The sequence below is a fragment of the Podarcis liolepis genome (genome assembly GCF_965112155.1).
Source record: "Podarcis liolepis genome assembly, chromosome: 7".
In the NCBI taxonomy this organism is placed as follows: domain Eukaryota; kingdom Metazoa; phylum Chordata; class Lepidosauria; order Squamata; family Lacertidae; genus Podarcis; species Podarcis liolepis.
This window is the reverse complement of record NC_139561.1, coordinates 92,573,286-92,594,916: the sequence shown is the minus strand read 5'-3', so window position 1 is coordinate 92,594,916 and position 21,631 is coordinate 92,573,286. Positions and strand designations below refer to the sequence as shown.

General features: G+C 46.9%; 1 protein-coding gene and 1 long non-coding RNA gene across 10 annotated transcripts in view; one reads left to right on the top strand and one right to left on the bottom strand.

Moving 5' to 3' along the window:
- Nucleotides 1–21,631, bottom strand: part of LOC310712949 — a 2,318,697-nt gene that overhangs the window by 854,130 nt on the left and 1,442,936 nt on the right. The gene's annotated exons all lie outside the window — the stretch shown is intronic.
- The window catches only part of LOC310712921 (transmembrane protein 229B-like), a 29,464-nt gene continuing 22,515 nt past the window's right edge, over nucleotides 14,683–21,631 (top strand). For 3 of the 9 annotated variants that reach the window (XM_083516382.1, XM_083516381.1, XM_083516377.1), the window contains exon 1: nucleotides 14,683–14,798. The gene's annotated coding sequence lies outside the window, so the exon portion shown is untranslated. Of the gene's footprint in view, nucleotides 14,799–14,937; nucleotides 14,959–17,591; nucleotides 17,810–17,925; nucleotides 18,239–21,631 lie in introns of those variants that run through there. The other 6 variants (XM_083516384.1, XM_083516379.1, XM_083516383.1 and 3 more) reach the window with 6 other exon arrangements.

Sequence of the window (21,631 nt, the reverse complement as noted above, 5' to 3'; positions counted from 1 at the left end):
GAGGAATCCTGTATCGCATGGGGGTGGGTCTAGATGAACGTCGGCGTCCCTTCCAACTCCACAATTCTGTGGTTCATTGATTCCAGGGGTTGGTGTTATGTACTGAGTTGAATAGGATCCAAAATGCAGCAGTCTGATTGGTCCTAGAACAATGCAGCAGTATGATTGGTCCGCAGGAGCCACCCAATCCAGGCTCCAGGTGGAAGTGAATCCGCAACCTGATTGGCCTACAGGAGAATCCCTGAATTAGCCAATCACCTGGGGCCCATTGTGTAAATAATGTACAGTGGTGCCCCGCAAGACGAATGCCTCGCAGGACGGAAAACCCGCTAGACGAAAGAGTTTTCCGTTTTGGAGGTGCTTCGCAAAACAAATTTCCTATGGGATTGCTTCGCAAGACGACAATGTCTTGCGAGTTCCTGCTGGGTTTTTCCCCCTCCCCCCTTTTTCTAAGCCGCTAAGCCGCTTATCAGCTGATCCGATCAGCAGATAAGCCGCTAAAAGCCGCTAATAGCGCTAATCCGCTAATCCTTCAATGGGCTTGCTTCGCAAGACGAAAAAACCGCTAGACGAAGAGAATCACAGAACGGATTCTTTTCGTCTTGCGAGGCACCACTGTATATAAAGCAGATATTTTAGGGGAACTTTCATTCCTCCTCACCACTATGAGCTGAATAAAGAACAAGAAATCCACTCTCGACTCCGAGTATATTTCAGTCGGCAAGGTTTTACCTGCCTGGGCTGGTCAAGTCCCGCAGAGATCTCTCCATGGGCCGGAACACGTGCATGAATGTATTGTGACATGATGTAACATATATTATTATTTTCGCTTTTTCTTCTGGATGACTCTTTTGTTTGTTACCTCTTTTTAATCGCAATAAAGCATTAAAAAAAACCCTTGACTGCCTGTCTCCAAGCCCTAGTGGAGATCTGTAAAGGATTCCCATAGGATCGGGGTTGATATTGCCCCGGGTCAGGCATAATATCCATCTTTCAGATTGGGAAAGGTTATAGAAAACTGATTTGAAACTCTTAGCATGCTGTACATTGAAAGAAAATTAAAATGATGTGTTGATGGTATTTGACTCCCAATAAGTTAGCAAAAATGTATAAGACAGGTACAAATATCCGCTGGAAATTTAAGAAAAAGAAGGCAGCTTTTATCATATGTGGTGGTCTTGTAGGGTAATACAAGCATTCCAGGAAATGATATATTATGTTGGGGGGGGGGAAATGTTTAAATAAACTTTTATAAAAATAAAATAAACCCAGAGGCTTTTCTGTTAAGAATTGTAGGTCCTGATATTCTAAGGGAGCAGAAACGACTTTTTATGTATGTGACAACAGCTGCACGGATGCTATTAATCCAGAAATGGAAGGAAGATAAAATCTCTACCAGAGAAGAATGGCAAATTAAACTGTTGGACTATGCTGAAATGGCAAAATTGACCGGAAACCTCAAGAAGCAAGAGGACCAAAATTTCAACAAAGAATGGGGGAAATTTATAATTTATCTTGGAGACTGTGATAGGAATTTTATGGTCTTAAATATATGGTAATGTTCATAAGTGTACCAACCAAGCACATACATAGATCAGCACAGGAAGGCCAACCTGGAACCATTTTGATTCCTAAACTGACCAAATCTTTTCTCTGCAAGGTCAAAATAGAAAAGCCTCCCCATTGTCTTTTCCTTCACAATCCTGTCTTAAGGGTATGTCTGTGTTTTGAATAGGGTGTGAGCCTGTGACCTGGCTCAGGAACTAAGTATTTAGCATTACAAAAGACTGGCCGGGCTCCCCAGGATATCCAATCAAGTGAGCATTAACAGGTAACCTGCCAGACAGGAGAAAAACAAGGCACTCAGATTTCTGTTGTAGACCGCCTTTTCTGTGATGTATGTATGATGTTTCTGGGGGGTGGTCTTGATCTACAGGGTGGGAATTTCAAAAGTCTTTATAAGCCGTTGCACAGCATTTTTCTGGGTCCCTCCTCTCTCCTGCAAGTGAGGGGAGCACCCTGTTGCAACAGATCAATAAAGGCCAAGCCTACAGGCTGCTGTTTTGCTCCAAGTAATCCTGGTTGGTGTCTTTGTTTTTTGTCCAAGGGAGCCCTCGGATTTTTCCGTTAACAAGACCACTGCAAGCAGATGAAAACATCAGCAGGATTGCAATAACACAAGTACTATGGGGACAATGATGTTATATAAAATGTAGGTGATTGGGAAAGATGCAGTAGAAAAGGTTTAATAATAGGACCCACAGAGGTGGGAAGTCCAAAGATTTTGGAGGCATCTTTTAATTGCTGATGTGTATGGTCGTATTGTTATAATTCTATATTTGTAAAATCAAATGAAAAATTATTTTTTTAAAAAACGGTATTGCCACAGACCACGTTTCCAGACATTTTTGTAGTGCAGTTAAACTGCGGAACTCTCAGCCACAGTAGGCAGCGACGGTCGCCGACTTGAAGGCTCAAACAGAGGATTAGACAAATTCATGGAGGTTGAGACTGACAGTGGCTACTGGTATAATGGGCACCTGACTGGCCACTGTGACAACAGGATGCTGGCGAAATAAAAAATTTAAGTTCTTTTATATATATATAATAAATGTTCATAAATGTACCAACCAAGCGTATACATAGATGTGTGGACCACATGTCTGGAGCAGCACAGGAAGACCGCCCTGAAACCATTTTTGCTTCCCAAACTGACCGGATGTTTTCTCTGCAAGGTCAAAGGAAAATGGAAAAGCCTCCCCATTGTTTTTTCCTTCACGAATCCTGCCTTAAGGGCATGTCTGTCTGTGTTTGAATAGGGTGAGCCTGTGACCTGGCTCAGGAACTAAGTATTTGTCATTGCAAAAGACTGGCTCCCCGGGGTATCCAGTCAAGTGAGCATTAATAGGTGACCTGCCAGACAGGAGGTAAACAAGGCACTCAGATTTCTGTTGTAGACCGCCTCTTCTATGATGTATGTATGATGTTCTGAGCAGAATCATTTTTTTTTTATTTTCAGTTTCAGGCGTATGCATGCAGCTGCCGTCTAACAAGCCAGAGACTTGCTCCGCCTCGCCCAGTGCTGTCTGCACAGACTGGCACCAGCCCTGTGATAAGAATTTTAAGGTCTTAGATATATAATAAATTTTAATAAATGTACCAACCAAGCACATACATAGATCAGCACAGGAAGACCGACCTGGAACCATTTTTGATTCCCAAACTGACCAAATGTTTTCTCTGCAAGGTCAAAGGAGAATGGAAAAACCTCCCCATTGTCTTTTCCTTCACAAATCCTGTCTTAAGGGTATGTCTGTGTTTGAATAGGGTGTGAGCCTGTGACCTGGCTCAGGAACTAAGTATTTATCATTACAAAAGACTGGCCAGGCTCCCCAGGGTGTCCAATCAAGTGAGCATTAATAGGTAATCTGCCAGATAGGAGATAAACAATGCACTCAGATTTCTGCTGTAGACCACCCTTTCTGTGATGTAGGTATGATGTATCTGGGGGTGGTCTTGAACTCCAGGGCAGGCAATTTAAAATGTCTATATAAGGATGGACACACCTTTGTTCTGGGTCTGGGTCCTCCTCCTTTCTTGCGTGTGAGGGGAGCACCCTGTTGTAACAGTTCAATAAAGATCAGGCTTACAAGCTGCTTTGCTTCTCAATATTCTCTGGTTATTTTTCTCCGACCGATGGAGAACCTACAAAGGACTCTATAAGGGCTCTTGTGTCCCCCATAAGGGAATAAGGGCAGATTTTCGTTTATTACAACTGGACTTGATGGGGTCTCTGGCCTGATCCTGCAGGCTTTTCTTAGTTTCTTAAGAAAACGATCGGTTCTGCAATGCAGTGTAATGTAATAAGGCTGTGGAATGGGAGCCGATGACGCAACACGAGACACTTTGCAAGAGAATGAAAGAACTTCGAGCAACGACCGAGAGTTGCAGGAACTGGAAGGGCCAGCTCTTTCCAAACTCACGTGGCCAAGAAAACTCCCCCATTCTCTGGTTTTCATTTCTTCCTGGCATTAAGGACACCTTTACCTGTTTGTTCCAGTGACTTCCCCCCAAATCTGGGTCAAATCTGAGCTTGAGAAAAACTGGAAAAAAGGAACAGAGCAAAGGTCCGGCTTGCAGCCGGCCTCGCCATGTCCAATTTTGGTATGGAAAAAAAAAGGCAGTTTACAAGCCGAGGATGCAAAAGAGCTTCAAGAAGCTGATAAATAAAGGAATTATTTTGGTCTCAGACTTGGCTCGGAGAGACTGACTGGAATAACCAAGAGGCCTGGGAACAGAGTGGGTGCGTCCGGCGGGGGGTCAGTTAGATCTTTGGAGTTTGCTCAGTCGGTCGGGTCTGCCTAGAGGGCACCTCAAAGGTCCTCTAGTCTGACCCCGTGCAATGGCAGGCTGAGGAACGTGTCAGAAATGCCGCCACTAGGTCAGGCCAAAGTGAATTTGGCTAGTTTGGAGGAGGAGCGTCAGGCCCAGTGGGCAAATGTGGCCCCCCGACCCCTCTCTCCGGCCCTTGAACTCTCTCGAGGCCACACCCCTTCCAGAGCCACACCCCTCTCCCTAGGCCACACCCCTTCCAGAGCCACACTCCTATCCCTAGGCCACACCCCTTACAGAGCCACACCCCTCTCCCCAGGCCACACCCCTCTCCCCAGGCCACACCCTTCAGCCCCTCTCCTCCTCATTCTCCTTGCATGTTTTGACCCGGCTGGGATGTCTCCTTGAACCCGGATAAATGCCTCTTGCTTAGACGTTGGATAGAGAGGGAGCGGCAGCGACTGGCCACCAACTCCGCCTAATGATTCTAAGCAGAGATTTCCCCCAGTCTGCATTGGTTTCAGATGTTTGGAGGTGCTCTTATTGATCCATTGCTTACCCGTTGCCCTGGGATCCTTTGGGAGGTCGGGTGGGATAATAATGCAATAAATAAGAAATGAAAACATGATTATTTTCAGCTGCTTTTTTCCTAGTTCAAGCCTTTATTTCATGAGCTTAAGCTGGATAACAGTTTTAGAACGTCTTGGCTTTTTTTAGCCGCTGGAATCTGTGCCGCAGTTTAAGCCAGCCGGTGCATTTTGAGACTTCTGTATTGCTGCCATCAAAAGACAGCGGCACCTTGGTTTTCAAATGCCTTGATACTCAAACAAGTTGGAACTCATAGAATCATAGAATCATAGAATCTTAGAGTTGGAAGAGACCACAAGGGCCATCGAGTCCAACCCCCTGCCAAGCAGGAAACCCCATCAGAGCACTCCTGACATATGGTTGTCAAGCCTCTGCTTAAAGACCTCCAAAGCAGGAGACTCCACCACACTCCTTGGCAGCAAATTCCACTGTCAAACAGCTCTTACTGTCAGGAAGTTCTTCCTAATGTTGAGGTGGAATCTTCTTTCTTGTAGTTTGGATCCATTGCTCCGTGTCCGCTTCTCTGGAGCAGCAGAAAACAACCTTTCTCCCTCCTCTAGGTGACATCCTTCTATATATTTGAACATGGCTATCATATCACCCCTTAACCTCCTCTTCTCCAGGCTAAACATGCCCAGCTCCCTTAGCCGTTCCTCATAAGGCATCGTTTCCAGGCCTTTGACCATTTTGGTTGCCCTCCTCTGGACACATTCCAGTTTGTCAGTGTCCTTCTTGAACTGTGGTGCCCAGAACTGGACACAGTCCTCCAGGTGAGGTCTGACCAGAGCAGAATACAGTGGCAGTAACCCAGAAGCAAGTGTTCCGGTTTGCGAATTTTTTGGCATGCTCTGGTCCAGGGGGTCACAAAGAGGCGGACACTACTAAACGACTAAACAACGACAACAACAAAAAGCTTAGTGGTGGAGGCCTGGCGCCCCCCAGAATTTGGCGCCCAGGTGCCCTGCACCCCTTGCACCCCCAGGTAAAGACAGCCCTGACTGGATGTACATTGCCAAAATATAAGATAAAAAAACAAATAAAATAAAACCTGCTAGCCTGCTCCCTAAAAGATCACTGGTTTGTTCCTTTCTATATATAGGGTTCCTACATTCTGAATGGACTGGTTGCACGGCAACATGTGCAAATGGCTTGACATACCTATTAGGTCCATAAATTACCATATAGCATACAGTCATACCTCGGGTTGAAGTTGCTTCAGGTTGAGCATCTTCAGGTTGCGCTCCGCAGCAACCCAGATATAACGGAACGCATTACTTCTGGGTTTCGCCGCTTGTGCATATGCTCAAAATGACGTTACGCACATGTGCAGAAGTGGCGAATCGTGACCCGCACACGCCCAGCTGCGGGTTGCATTTGCTTCAGGATGCGCACGGGGCTCCGGAACGGATCCTGTTTGCATCCAGAGGTACCACTGTATATTCAACACCAAAAACAGACAATTTGTTGTTGACAAAGGACAGCTGGACTTATAAAGGGCCCCATTACCTTCAGTAGCTTAAAGGTAAAGGGACCCCTGACCATTAGGTCCAGTCGTGGCCGACTCTGGGGTTGCGGCGCTCATCTCACTTTACTGGCCGAGGGAGCCTGCGTACAGCTTCTGGGTCATGTGGCCAGCATGACTAAGCCGCTTCTGGCGAACCAGAGCAGCGCACGGAAACGCCATTTACCTTCCCGCCGGAGCGGTACCTATTTATCTACTTGCACTTTGACGTGCTTCCGAACTGCTAGGTTGGCAGGAGCAGGGACTGAGCAACGGGAGCTCACCCCGTCATTGCGGGGATTCAAACTGCTTAGGGCCTCATGAAACCTCAATCCGGCCACAGAGAATCTTCTTCGCATGCAAGAGGTCCAAGCGATCAATCTCTACCTCATCTCCAGGGAAAGTCCAGGTGGTGTTGACCGTGGGAAAAAGTGATTTCCTTTACTCTGTCATTTTACGCAGACTCGTCATCACTGAACTGACAGCTCGAATTTCAAGTTGGGCTGAATTCAAAGGCTTCTTCATTTTTCATTCTCTTCCTGCTCTCCCAGGCAGGTAAATATCTCCTTGACCTAAAACTTTGCCTTTGGACTGATGATGGTGACTGCAAACATTTAATCCGAAGGACTGGCGTGACCTCTAGCGGAGAGGGAAGAAAACTACATCCAACCCCCACATGGTGCGGGTTTTGAGCAGATGTATAACACAATTAAAGAACCTTTTGTTTAGGGTGAAAGAGGAGAGCGCAAAATATGGTCTGAAGTTCAACATCAAAAAAACGAAGATCATGGCCACTGGTCCCATCACCTCCTGGCAAATAGAAGGGGAAGAAATGGAGGCAGTGAGAAACCACTCCATTCTGAAGGAAATCAGCCCTGAGTGCTCACTGGTAGGACAGATCCCGAAGCTGAGGCTCCAAGACTTTGGCCACCTCAGGAGAAGAGAAGACTCCCTGGAAAAGACCCTGATGTCGGGAAAGATGGAGGGCACAGGGAGAAGGGGACGACAGAGGACGAGATGGTGGGACAGTGTTCTCGAAGCTACCAGCATAAGTTTGGCCAAACTGCGGGAGGCAGTGGAAGACAGGAGTGCCTGGCGTGCTCTGGTCCAGGGGGTCACGAAGAGGTGGACACCCCACCATACATCATACATACCACCCCTCCATACATCATACATACATCACAGAAGGGGTGTAACCCAAGACCACCCCCCACAAGCATCATACCTGCATCACAGAAAAGGTGGTCTACAGCAGAAATTTGAATGTTGTTGTTTTCCCTGTCTGCCAGGTTATCTGATAATGCCTTATCTGATTGCCTTTCCTGGTAGGCTGCCCATTCCTTTGAGATGGTAATTACCCAATTCCTGAGACAATGGGAAGGTTCTCCCACCTCCTCCCTCCTTGCAGAGAAAACATTTCGTCAGTATGGGAGTCAACACGGTTTTCAGGGCGGTCTTCCTGTGCTGCTCCAGACATGTGGTCCACACATCTACGTAGGCGCTTGGTTGGTACATTTATGAACATTTATTAGATATATAAGACCTTAAATTTTTTATTACACCCACCACCACCACTGAAGAACCAACAACTCAGGGGCTGCCCAGGCTTATGGAGAAGGGAGATAGAAGCCTCAGAGGAAGGGGAAACATAGGGGTTGAGGTCAAGGAGGTGGTTGCCCTTTTGCCACCGCCATCGCTGCAGCATCAACGTCCCAAACGTGTAGTATGTATGTATGTATGTATTTCTAGACAGCATCTTAAAAAGCAGAGACATCACCTTGTTGACAAAGGTCCGTATAGTAAAAGCTCTGGTTTTCTCAGTAGTGATGTATGGAAGTGAGAGCTGGACCATAAAGAAGGCTGATGGCAGAAGAATGGATGCTTTTGAATTCTGGTGCTGGAGGAGACTCTGGAGAGTCCCATGGACTGCAAGAAGATCAAACCTCTCCATTCTGAAGGAAACCAGCCCTGAGTGCTCACTGGAAGGACAGATCCTGAAGCTGAGGCTCCAAGACTTTGGCCACCTCATGAGAAGAGAAGACTCCCTGGAAAAGACCCTGATGTTGGGAAAGATGGAGGGCACAAGGAGAAGGGGACGAAGGAGGACGAGATGGTGGGAAAGTGTTCTCGAAGCTACCAGCATGAGTTTGACCAAACTGCGGGAGGCAGTGGAAGACAGGAGTGCCTGGCATGCTCTGGTCCAGGGGGTCACGAAGAGGTGGACACGAATAAACAACATTCATTCATTCATTCATTCATTTATTGTGTCCCCAGATTCACTGGAAAAAAATCTGGTAGCCTTATGCTAACACAGTGCTTTAACATCACCCCCGGAGGCACACTCCATTTTCTCTCGAGACAGACGGATGCGAGCCACAGCTATTCTTGTTTTGTAAACCGCTTTGAGGTGTTTACTGGTTTACAGTGGCCCCTTGGTTCTCAAACGCCTTGGTGCTCAAACAACATGGAACCCAAACACCGCAAATCCGGAAGTACCGGTAAGTGTTCCGGTTTGCGAACTTTTTTCAGAAGCCGAACATGCTCCTTTTTGAGTGTTACGCTTCCGATCTGAGTGTTAACGCTGAGGTCTGTCTGTTTTCGCTCTTCATTTTGTGTTTTCGGTTTTGCGGCTTTTTTGGTTTTTGTGACTGTGTGGAACCCGGTTCAGCTACCGATTGATGGATTGATTGTGCGACTGCAGTACATTGTTTATTGCTTTCATTTTATGGACCAATGGTCTCGTTAGATAGTAAAATCCATGTTAAATTGCTCTTTTAGAGGTTGTTTTTAAAAGCCTGGAACAGATTAATCCGCTTTGCATTACTTCCTATGGGAAAGCGCACCTTGGTTTTGGAACGCTTTGGTTTTGGAACGGACTTGCGGAGTGGATTAAGTTTGGGAACTAAGGAACCACTGTATTTTACAATCGAGCGGAACTGCAAAAGTCGCCGAGTTTTAAAAATGAAATAAAGGGTATTAGGCAATAACTTGTTTTTTTACCCCGTGATCTTGAGAAAACTGAGCCCATGTTCTCTTGAAAGGCTTTCTCAACCCCTCTCCATCTCACAAGGAGGGTGGGGCTCATACTTCAGTCTGGCCTGTTCGCAAGCAAACACTTCTGCCCCTCTCCGTCCGAACTTGACGCTCCTTGAAGGTTCAGACCAGAACATTTCCCTGTCAGCAGCACCTTGAACAAATGTCACCCACAAGGACGCCCTTCACTCAGCCTCAAGAGGCATCACCAGACCTAAAGGAAGAAGTGGGGGGGAGGGAATCTTCAAGGAGGCAGTGTGGCATAGTGGTTAGGGGGTTAGACTAGGACAGGCATGTCCAAAGTCCATTTCAGGGGCCTAATCCGGCCCGCTGGTCGGTTTAATCCGGCTCCTGGGGTAAAATCCTAAAAAAAACCTCGACAACTTCAACCCTAAAAAAGGTCTGGTAAAGTCAACAACTTTGGTTAGCCCTCACGGCCCTTCACTTCATCAAATCTGGCCCTCTTTGGAAAAAGTTTGGACACCACTGGAATAGGACCTTGGAGAGATCAGATTTCAAATCCATCCCACCTCACACTCCCTTCCGGGTTTCGGCGGTCTGTAACCTGAAAAAACGCAACCTGAAGCATCTGTAACCCGAGGTATGACTGTATAATTGGGACGCAGGTGGCGCTGTGGGTTAAACCATTGAGCCTCTTGGGCTTGCTGATCAGAAGGTCAGTAGTTTGAATCCCTGCAATGGGGTAAGCTCCCGTTGCTCGGTCCCTGCTCCTGCCAACCTAGCAGTTTGAAAGCATGTCAAAGTGCAAGTAGATAAATAGGTACCACTCTGGCAGGAAGGTAAACGGCGTTTCCGTGCGCTGCTCTGGTTCGCCAGAAGCAGCTTAGTCATGCTGGCCACATGACCCGGAAGCTGTACGCCGGCTCCCTCGGCCGATAAAGCGAGATAAGCGCCGCAACCCCAGAGTCGGCCACGACTGGACCTAATGGTCAAGGGTCCCTTTACCTTATTATTATTGTTATTATTATTACTAAATAATAATAACAACAATAATAATTATTTATACTCCGCCCTCCCCAGCCAAGGCCGGGCTCAGGGCGGCTAACAACCAATAATAAAAACAAGTTGAATGAATACAACTTAAAAACAAGATTAAAATACAACATTAAAACATTAAAACAATTAAAATGCAGCCTCATCACAGGAGGAGAAAGGAAAAAGAAAGAAAAGGCTGGTTGCTTGATCAGGCCTCCAACCCACCTTCTCCAGCCTCCTTGCCTCACAACAACAACAACAACAACAACAACAACAACAATAATAATAATAATAATAATAATAATAATAATAATTTTTATTTATATCCGGCCCTCCCCAGCCGAAGCCGGGCTCAGGGCGGCTAGCAACAATAAAACAGTACAAAAGTACAGCATAAACAACATTCTAAAATCATTCATTATAAAATTAATTAATTCACGCCACTGGCAACCATTGGGCCAGAGCTCCGCGAAGATTGCCGAGGGAGGGAGTCAGGCTGTGCCCTGGCCAAAGGCCTGGTGGAACAGCTCTGTCTTGCAGGCCCTGCAGAAAGATGTCAAGTCCCGCAGGGCCCTGGTCTCTTGGGACAGAGTGGCCAACCAGATGCCGCAATGGAAAACCCACAAGCCAGCAAGACCCAAGTATGATCAGTTACAGATAGGTAGCCGTGTTGGTCTGCCATAGTCAAAATAAAAAAAATCCTTCCAGTAGCACCTTAAAGACCAACTAAGTTAGTTCTTGGTATGAGCTTTCGTGTGCATGCACACTTCTTCAGATACACTGAAACAGAAGTTGCCAGATCCTTCTATATAGTGAGAAGGTGGGGAGGGGTATTACTCAGAAGGGTGGTGGGAATGGGAGATTGGCAGATAGCTGAGACGAGCCTGTTGACGACTCTTAACGACTGCAATAGGTCTTACAGGAAAAGGCAAGGGGTGAGAAGGTGAAAAATGGCTTAGTCATGTATAATGAGATAAGAATCCAATGTCTTTGTTCAGACCAGGTCTCTCCATGGTTTTAAGTTTGGTAATGAGTTGCAATTCAGCAGCTTCTCTTTCCAGTCTATTTCTGAAATTCCTTTGTAGTATACTACAAAGACCTGGTCTGAACAAAGACATTGGATTCTTATCTCATTATACCTGAAGAAGTGTGCATGCACACGGAAGCTCATACCAAGAACTGACTTAGTTGGTCTTTAAGGTGCTACTGGAAGGAATTTTTTTTTATTCCAAGTATGATCAGAATCTCCTGTCCTGTTGTTTCCGGTAATTGTCCCAGCAAAAGTCGCTTTGGGCTGCAGCAGGTGGTACCTGTTTTGGATTTGAATTGCTTAGTTTAATGCATGTGCTGCTGCTGTTTAAATTAATTTATATATATATATTTAACTGTTTTATATATGTTTGTAAACTGCTTCAGGGCGTCTTGCTGCAAATGAGTCATAAATGAAACGGACTGGAATTAATTCCCATAGAAGATCTCCCATCGGCTTGCAGCAATCATGTTTTGAGATTTTTTTAGTGATAATTATTATTGGTCACTTTCCTCACAAAAGAAGTCCATAGAAAGCTACAGTTGCAAGACCAACTCTAAAACCAGTTCCTACGAATGCAGCCAATAATCTTATTTTTATTTATTTGTTAGATTCGTATACGCACCCCATCTGAAGATCCCAGGGAGGTTTGCAAGATAAAAATACAGAATGTGAACAGAAAATGCGTCGGGATAAGAGGAACAAGAGCAAAACTAAAACAATACCCCCCCCCCCAATAAAACACATTTAAAAGGACATAAATGTGAATAGGCCTCAGCTAATTAAGACATTAAAAGCCCTTCTCTTTGCAAACAAAAGTCAAGAGCACCAGATTTGAGAAGCCTTGATCAAACAACTTATTAGCACAGGTGAGTTGTGCAACTTCCAAATACAATATTGCAGGGATTATACAATACTCTGTATTGCAGAGATTAGCATTCCGCCCTTACGTCTGTGAACTCAATCAAGGCACAACCAAGCCTTCTTGTTGGAACCCGGTTTCATCAGATAATTTTTAAAGCAATCCCAGTTCACAGACCTATGGGAAAGATTACTTATCGTAACCATTGAATACGGACTACTAAAAGGCAAGAGAAATATAGATACCGCAAAGAGGTAGATGGAAGTCATAGAATCATAGAATCCTAGAGTTGGAAGAGACCACAAAGGCCATCGAGTCCAACCCCCTGCCAAGCAGGAAACACCATCAGAGCACTCCTGACATATGGTTGTCAAGCCTCTGCTTAAAGACCTCCAAAGGAGGAGACTCCACCACACTCCCAGGCAGCAAATTCCACTGTCAAACAGCTCTTACTGTCAGGAAGTTCTTCCTAATGTTTAGGTGGAATCTTCTTTCTTGTAGTTTGGATCCATTGCTCCGTGTCCGCTTCTCTGGAGCAGCAGAAAACAACCTTTCTCCCTCCTCTATGTGACATCCTTTTCTATATTTGAACATGGCTATCATATCACCCCTTAACCTCCTCTTCTCCAGGCTAAACATGCCCAGCTCCCTTAGCCGTTCCTCATAAGGCATCGTTTCCAGGCCTTTGACCATTTTGGTTGCCCTCCTCTGGACACGTTCCAGTTTGTCAGTGTCCTTCTTGAACTGTGGTAACCATTGAATACGGACTACTAAAAAGCAAGAGAAATATAGATACCGCAAAGAGGTAGATGGAAGTCAAAAGGAAATAAATAAGGGACACAAACCGGTATAGAGGATCGGAAAGAATTGGGAAAGTAGAAAAGTTTAAAGACGGAGGTCAATTCTTTCTAGGAATTTTGCATACTGATTGCCGTATTTTTCGCACCAGACCACATGACGCACCTAGTTTTTGGAAGAGGAAAACAAGAAAAAAAATATTCTGAATCTCAGAAGCCAGAACAGCAAGAGGGATCGCTGTGCAGTGAAAGCAGCAATCCCTCTTGCTGTTCTGGTTTCTGTGATAGCTGCGCAGTCTGCATTCGCTCCATAAGACGCACACACATTTCCCCTTACTTTTTAGGAGGGAAAAAGTGAGTCTTATAGAGCAAAAAGTACGGTATTTAAAATATGGTTTGTACTCCTGAAATGATTCTGTGTATTGGAAAAGTATGTGTTTTTGTGTTTTTTCTTTTTCAGTTTTCTGTTTTGTCTTTTTGGGGGGTCTTTTTTAATCTTTATTTTTCACGATTTTGATCTGTTTTGATAATGGATTGTTCTTGCTCGATTGTTTTTTAATGGCAAAATCAATAAAGCATATTAAAAAAACCAAAACAAAGAAGCGAATATTTTTATATTTCCAGAGATAAAAAAGAACACGGAGAGGGGGAAATAGGAATTGCACAATTCTGGGAATAATGTCACCAGAAATAAAAAAAGAAATGAGACCATTTTTTATGTACACAACAGTAACAGCCAGGATCTTAACTGCAAGAAACTGGAAAAGCGACAAAACACCTACAATAAATGAGTGGCAGGTTCAAATGATAGAATATCTACAGATGGTCATGATGACAGGGAGAATTAGAGGTTACCCAAAACAGAAAGTACAGAAAGAATGGAAAATCTTTAAAGAGTATCTGGGAAAACATTACAATAACAAATATCTCCTGGCAAAAATAGAATGATCCTTGTAAAACAACAAATATAATGCTTTTTGATATCTGACGAAAACAAAGAAAGCAATACAACAATTTGGAACTGTGTGTGAAAAAATAGTAGAAATAATAACACAATGAGTCTAATCGGAAGTCAAATGTGGTTTTTTTGTTTTGTTTTGCTTTTTCCCCTTTCTCTTATTCTTCCTCTTCTTTTTTCTTTTTTGTACCTCCTTTCTTGATCTTCCTCTCTTTGAGAAAGAGATAAAAAGTGTAATATGAAAACTTCAGTAACTTAAAGGCGATGCTGTGTAATTTTTCAATTACTATTTATATATTGTTAAAATTGGTTAATTGGAATGAATTGATGTAGCAATTACTGTGTTTTTTCCCCTTTGTTATTGTTGAATTCTAAATAAAGTTAATAATAATAATAATAATAAAGAAGGAGATGCCTGCATTGCATGGGGTCAGGCTGGATGACCCTTAGGGGTCCCTTTGGGCGAAAGCTCCCCATTGGCGCGGAGCCGCCACACTCTCCAGCGCCCTCACCTGCCACTCCAAAGGTGGCGCCGGGCCAGGTACGGCGACGCGGGCGCGCCATGACGTCACTGGAGGGGCGCGGACCTCCCCTTAAAGGGCCCGCAGCGCGGCAGGTGAGAGGAGCTTCGCGAACAGCTGGGAGACGGAGGGGTTGCGGAGCGGGATCCCCGGAGCGCAGCCTGACACACCTGGGCTCAGGTGAGCAGCAGCAGCATCTGCCGGATGTGCGCGCGGGAGGGGGGGCAAATGGGCGACAGACACGTGTATGCCTGAGCTCGTGTGAATGCGAAGTTGCGTGTCGCGGGCAAGAGATGAGACCTGCAGCCGGGGAGACAGGGTATTTCCCGCAGGAAGGAAGGTGTGTGTGGTTTTTTTCTCACGGGAAGCGTGCAAGGCAGGGAAGCGGGATAGGATAACAGGATAGGATAACAGAGCGAGCGTGCAAAGAAGAAAAAGAAGAAATTTAATGCAAATCCGCCCTCTTTGCACGCCGGGCACAGACGGCAGCAGCGGCTCTCTCCGAAAGCGAGGGGCAAGGGTGTGTTTTCTGTAGGAAGCAAGGAGCAAAAAGGCAGCTCTTGAGCGTGCAAAGGGAAGGCAGTGTGGTGTTGCGGTTAGAGAGCTGGCGTAAGACCTGGGAGGCTTAATGCGGGGGTGGCCGAGCTCATCTTACTCAGAGTAGACCCATAGGAATCAATGGAGACAGTGTGGTGTAGCGATTAGACTGTTAGACCGCGACCTGGGAGAGAGCAGGGTTCAAATTCCACCAGGGAGCTCCTCTCAATCCGGGGTTGGGCTAGATGACCCTTGGAACCCCTTCTCACCCTGCAATTCACTTATTCTTTGAGAGAGGGAGAAGAACTTTTCCCTACCTGCTTTCTCAACGCCGTGCATAATTTTTAAAATTCCTAACCTGTCGCCTCTTGCTTGTCTTAAGTCCCAAACGCTGCGCTCTTTCTTCATAAGCGATTCGCTCCACCCCTCGATCATTTTAGTCGCCCTTTTCTGACCCCTTTCCAACTCTGCAATCTCCTTTTTGAGGTGAAGCGCGTGTGTGCACTTGCACAGTGACAAACAATTCCTCAACATAAGATCTCCGTGATCCCAGTCGGTCGAAGCAGCGTCTTGCATTTTTTTATACAAACAAATTTAATGCGAATCCGCCCTCTTTGCTAATCTTCTGCCCTCCAGATATTTTGGGCTGCAGCTGGAGCAAACTGTTTAGCTGCTTCCCGCCTTGGTTTTCCTCCTCTGTAAAATGGGGGCAAAAGTTCTGCTCTGTTTTCTGGAGCCGTGTGGGTGGATAAATGCCAGGGCAGACTGCTGTTCTAGCTTTGATGCTTAAATAACATATTGCGTGCTCATTTAATTGAACTGGAGCCTTGAGCCAAAAAATTTATTGGGAGCAGGAGCGAAAGTGCAAAGCACATTTTTGGATGGTGGGATGCGAGCTTTGGAGCAGATTTCTGAATGAGAAATGATTATTATTTATCGATTTATTAAATTTGTATTCCGCCCTTCATCTGAGGATCACAGGACAGTTCACGGTGCAAAAATACAAAATGGAAACACAAAATGCATAGTAAAACAAAGGCAAAACGAACCAATAACCCGTCTCCCATTAATTTATTTCCATTTATTATTTGGTTATTACCTTATTTGTCTAGTTAAGGCAGCCTTTGCTAACCTGGTGCTCTCCAGATGTTTTCGATTAAGACTCCCATCAGCCCAGCTCAGAACATCTGGAGGGCAACAGTTTGACGAAGGCTGATTCAAGGCGTTTCTTCCGTGCTTCTCAGCCAGAAAGGTTTGCAACGTGACTTTCCTGCGGGCAATCGAAAGAACACAGGCTCACATTCTGAAAGTTGCAGTCCGAAAGGAAACTGGGATGGGGAGGGAAGAGGAAAACCGGGAAACCTGGGCATCAATTTGCAAACTTACAAAGTAGCAACCAGCGGGAATGGAAACAGTTCAGAGAGAGGATGCTTTGAATGGAGCTGGTCTCTCAAGTACTGAGCCAGTGAAGTGGTCTTGCTTGCCTTCTTTCATTAAAGGTAAAGGTAAAGGGACCCCTGACCATTAGGTCCAGTCGTGGCCGACTCTGGGGTTGCGGCGCTCATCTCGCTTTACTGGCCGAGGGAGCCGGCATTTGTCCGCAGATGGCTTCCGGGCTGTGGGACGCGGGTGGTGCTGTGGGTTAAACCACAGAGCCTAGGACTTGCGGATCAGAAGGTCGGCGGTTTGAATCCCCATGACGGAGTGAGCTCCCGTTGCTCGGTCCCAGCTCCTGCCAACCTAGGAGTTCGAAAGCACCTCAAAGTGCAAGTAGATAAATAGGTACCGCTCCGGCGGGAAGGTAAACGGTGTTTCCGTGCGCTGCTGTGGTTCGCCAGAAGCGGCTTAGTCCTGCTGGCCACATGGCCCGGAAGCTGTACGCCGGCTCCCTCGGCCAGTAAAGCGAGATGAGCGCAACAACCCCAGAGTCATCCACGACTGGACCTAATGGTCAGGGGTCCCTGTACCATTTACTTTAAAGGGGTCCCTGACCATTTGGACCTAATGAATGACTCTGGGGTTGTGGTGCTCATCTCGCTTTACTGGCCGAGGGAGCCGGTGTTTGTCCGCAGACAGTTTTTCCAGGTCATGTGGCCAGCATGACTAAGCCACTTCTGGCAAAACCAGAGCAGCGCATGGAAACGCCGTTTACCTTCCCACCAGAGTGGTACCTATTTATCTACTTGCACTTTGACGTGCTTTCGAACTGCTAGGTTGGCAGGAGCTGGGACCGAGCAATGGGAGCTCACCCTGTGGCGGGGATTCAAACCACCGACCTTCTGATCGGCAAGTCCTAGGCTCTGTGGTTTATACCACAGCGCCACCCATGTTTCATTTAAGCAGTTCAAATAGCTCAGTTGGTAGGAGGCTGCAGTTGGAAAGCCAGAGTCTGTGAGATTGAATCCTATGTGGTTTTTTTGTTTTTTTTAATTATAGCTCAGTTGGTTAGAGGTTGGAGGATGGATGGCAGCTAACAGATTGAGGTTGAATCCTGACAAGACAGAAGTACTGTTTTTGGGGGACAGGAGGTGGGCGGGTGTGGAGGACTCCCTGGTCCTGAATGGGGTAACTTACCCCACGTAGAGTGAGTTACAGTAATCAAGTCTGGAGGTGACCATCGCATGGATCACTGTGGCTAGGTCAGAGCGAGAAAGGTAAGCTAGCCTTTCCCACCTGGGAATCCCAGGTTGAAAGGTGCAGATCCGAGACCTGTGCTGTCGTCGGTCCTTGTCAGCCACCGCCCCTCCCTCCCTGGCAAATGTCCTCTGCCGCCCCATGGTCCTGTTGAGCAAGGAGGCTGTGACATCTCCTTGCAGGCTCCTCCTCTGTTGCAAGCCTAAAACTGCTCTCTGTTCACCTGAACAAAGTTGACAAACATCTCCTTTCTCCTGGACGAGTGGATCAGCCCACACACTTGACAATCAAGTCTTGCGTCCAAGCAAGAAAAGGAGCACTACTCACAGGCAAGCCTCCCGGCTCTGTCATTGTGTCTCCTGGGCCGGACACTTCCTGGCAGAGTTCCTGCACATACACACACACACACCGACCCCACAGTGAATGCCAAGACCCACGGGGGGCACCGGGTAAGTTGTAGCAAGCACAGCTTTGCTTGGGTGAGCTGGGAAGCTGCCTGTGTTTTGGGGTAGGACTATCTTTCCGATGGACAGGTGAGTGGAAACAGCTGGAATGCCAGTTGTAGGTCAATTTGTCTTTGCGTGTGAGAAGCGCCTTGAATTTCAGGTTTCTGCACTCAGGCAGGAAGAACCAGGTGCACAAATATGAGATGGGAGAATATCTGGCTTGGCAGCAGCACATGCGGAAAGGATCTGGGGGGTCTTGGTGGACCACAAGTTGAACAGGAGTCAACAGTGTGATGCAGCAGCAAAGAAGGCCAATGTTATTCTAGGCTGCGGGGATGTGGGGGATGCTGTGGGTTAAACCACAGAGCCTAGGACTTGCCAGCCAGAAGGTCGGCGGTTCGAATCCCCGCAACGGGGTGAGCTCCCATTGCTCGGTCCCTGCTCCTGCCAACCTAGCAGTTCGAAAGCACCTCAAAGTGCAAGTAGATAAATAGGTACCACTCCAGCGGGAAGGTAAACGGCGTTTCCGTGCGCTGCTGTAGTTCGCCAGAAGCGGCTTAGTCCTGCTGGCCACATGACCCGGAAGCTGGACGCCGGCTCCCTCGGCCAATAAAGTGAGATGAGCACCGCAACCCCAGAGTCGGCCATGACTGGACCTAATGGTCAGGGGTCCCTATACCTTTACCTTTTTATTCTAGGCTGCTTCAGAAGTATTATTATTATTAATTGAATTTATATACAATGGTACCTCGGGTTAAGAACGTAATTCGTTCTGGAGGTCTGTCTTAACCTGAAACTGTTCTTAACCTGAAGCACCACTTTAGCTAATGGGGCCTCCTGCTGCCACGCGATTTCTGTTCTCATCCTGAAGCAAAGTTCTTAACCCGAGTATTTTAGTGTTTTGTTGGAAGCCGCCCAGAGTGACTGGGGGGACCCAGCCAGATGGGCGGAGTATAAATAATAAATTATTATTATTATATTATTACTATTTCTGGGTTAGCGGAGTCTGTAACCTGAAGTGTTTGTAACCCGAGGTACCACTGTATACCCGGATGTCTCAGGGCTGTTCACAGGATAAGTATAGGGAAGTCATAGTCCTACTCTCTTCTGCCTTGGTCAGACCACACTTGGGAGTCCTGTGTCCAGTTCTGGGCTCCCCAGTTTAAAAAGGAATTTGACAAATTGGAACGTGTGCAGAGGAAGGCAACCAAGATGATCAAGGACAGGGGCCAGCAAACTTTTTCAGCCTTGGGGTGGTCCACTGCCCCATAGCCCTTGTGGGGGGCCGGACTATATTTTGCAGAAAAAAATGAATGAATTCCTGTGCCCTACAAATAACCCAGAGATGCATTTTAAATACAGTGGTGCCTCGCAAGACGAAAAGAATCCGTTCTGTGATTCTCTTCGTCTAGCGTTTTTTGCGTTTTGCGAAGCAAGCCCATTGACGGATTAGCGGATTAGCGCTATTAGCGGCTTTTAGCGGCTTTTAGCGGCTTATCGGCTTATCGGATCAGCTGATAAGCGGCTTAGCAGCTTAGAAAAAGGGGGCAGAAGAAAAAAAAACCAGCAGGAACTCGCAAGACATTTTCGTCTTGCGAAGCAAGCCCATAGGAAATTCGTTTTGCGAAGCACCTCCAAAACGGAAAACTCTTTCGTCTAGCGAGTTTTCCGTCTTGCGAGGCATTCGTCTTGCGGGGCACCACTGTAAAAGGACACATTCTACTCATGTAAATGAGTAGACTCCGTGGGCCGGATTGAGAAGGTGATTGGGCCGCATCCGGCCCCCGGGCCTTAGGTTGCCTACCCCTGATCGAGGGTCTGGAAACCAAGCCATATAAGGAACAGTTGAGGGAGCTGGGTATGTTTACCCTGGAGAATCTGAGAGGGGAGATGATAGCCATCTTCAAATACTTTAAGGGCCGCCACATGGAAGGTGGAGCAAAGCTTGTTTTCTCCTGCTCCAGAGGGTAGGACTCGAACCCGTGGTTTCAAGTTACAAGGAAGGAGATTCCAACTAAACATCAGGAAGAACTTTCTGACAGCAAGAGCTGTTTGGCAGAGTCTCCCTCAGGAGATGGTGGACTCTCCTTCCTTGGGGGCTTCTGAGCAGAGGCTGGGTGTCCATTTGCCATGGATGCTTTAGTTGAGATTCTCGCATTTCAGGGGGTTGGACAAGCTCAGGGGTCTGCAACCTTTAAGACAAAAAGAGCCACTTGGACCCGTTTCCGAAGGAAAAAAAACCTGGGAGCCGCAAAACTCCTCATTATAAACATAACTTTTTTGTCACTTTTAAAAAAAATATTTCTTTGTTTGACCCCTCAGAATTACTCCTCCTCATAGAAATAAACGTTAAATTAACAAGTTACCTTTTTTGTGTGTGTGTGTTCTTCACTCCCCTTTCAATGCAGTGACCAGCGTACATGCCCCCTTTCAATGCAGTGACCAGCGTACATGCCCCTTACAATGTAGCGGGCGGGCAGGTGAGAAGGTGACGTTGGGACGGTGCGTGACTAACGTACGCACCGCCCCCATGCGACATCACAGCCAGTACAGCGCCCGCCACAGTGGGGAGTGTCGGGGCGCACAATGTGCCTTTCTCCCCTCGCTAGTATCCGCCCCGGAGCCGCGGCAAGGGTGTAAAAGAGCCACATGCGGCTCCGGAGCCGCGGGTTGCAGACTCCTGGTCTAGATGACCCTCGGGGTCCCTTCCCACTCTAGAATTCTATGATTCTATGATTCACTGTCATAGATAAGCCTCTGCCGATCAATTAGCCATGTGGATCTACGACCACTTGATCAGCGCCCGAAAACGCTCTTCAGACCAACCCCTGGAATTTTGCCTGGCTGGACAGGGCATCCTTGACCTCTAATAATTCCTCTTGCTGGTCTGGAACAGGGCTGGATTTAGGCTTAAGCTACTGAAGGTAACGGGGCCCTTTATATGCCCAGCTGTTCTTTGTCAACAACAAATTGCCACTGTTTTTTGTGTTGAATAGATGCTATATGGTAATTCATGGACCTAATAGGTATCTGACGCAGGTGGCGCGGTGGGTTAAACCACAGAGCCTAGGGCTTGTCGATCGGAAGGTCGGCGGTTCGAATCCCCACGACGGGGTGAGCTCCCGTTGCTCGGTCCCAGCTCCTGCCAACCTAGCAGTTCGAAAGCACGTCAAAGTGCAAGTAGATCAATAGGTACCACTCCAGCGGGAAGGTAAACGGTGTTTCCGTGCGCTGCTCTGGTTCGCCAGAAGCGGCTTAGTCATGCTGGCCACATGACCCAGAAGCTGTACACCGGCTCCCTCGGCCAATAAAGCGAGATGAGCGCCGCAACCCCAGAGTCATCCACGACTGGACCTAATGGTCAGGGGTCCCTTTACCTTAATAGGTATCTAAAAC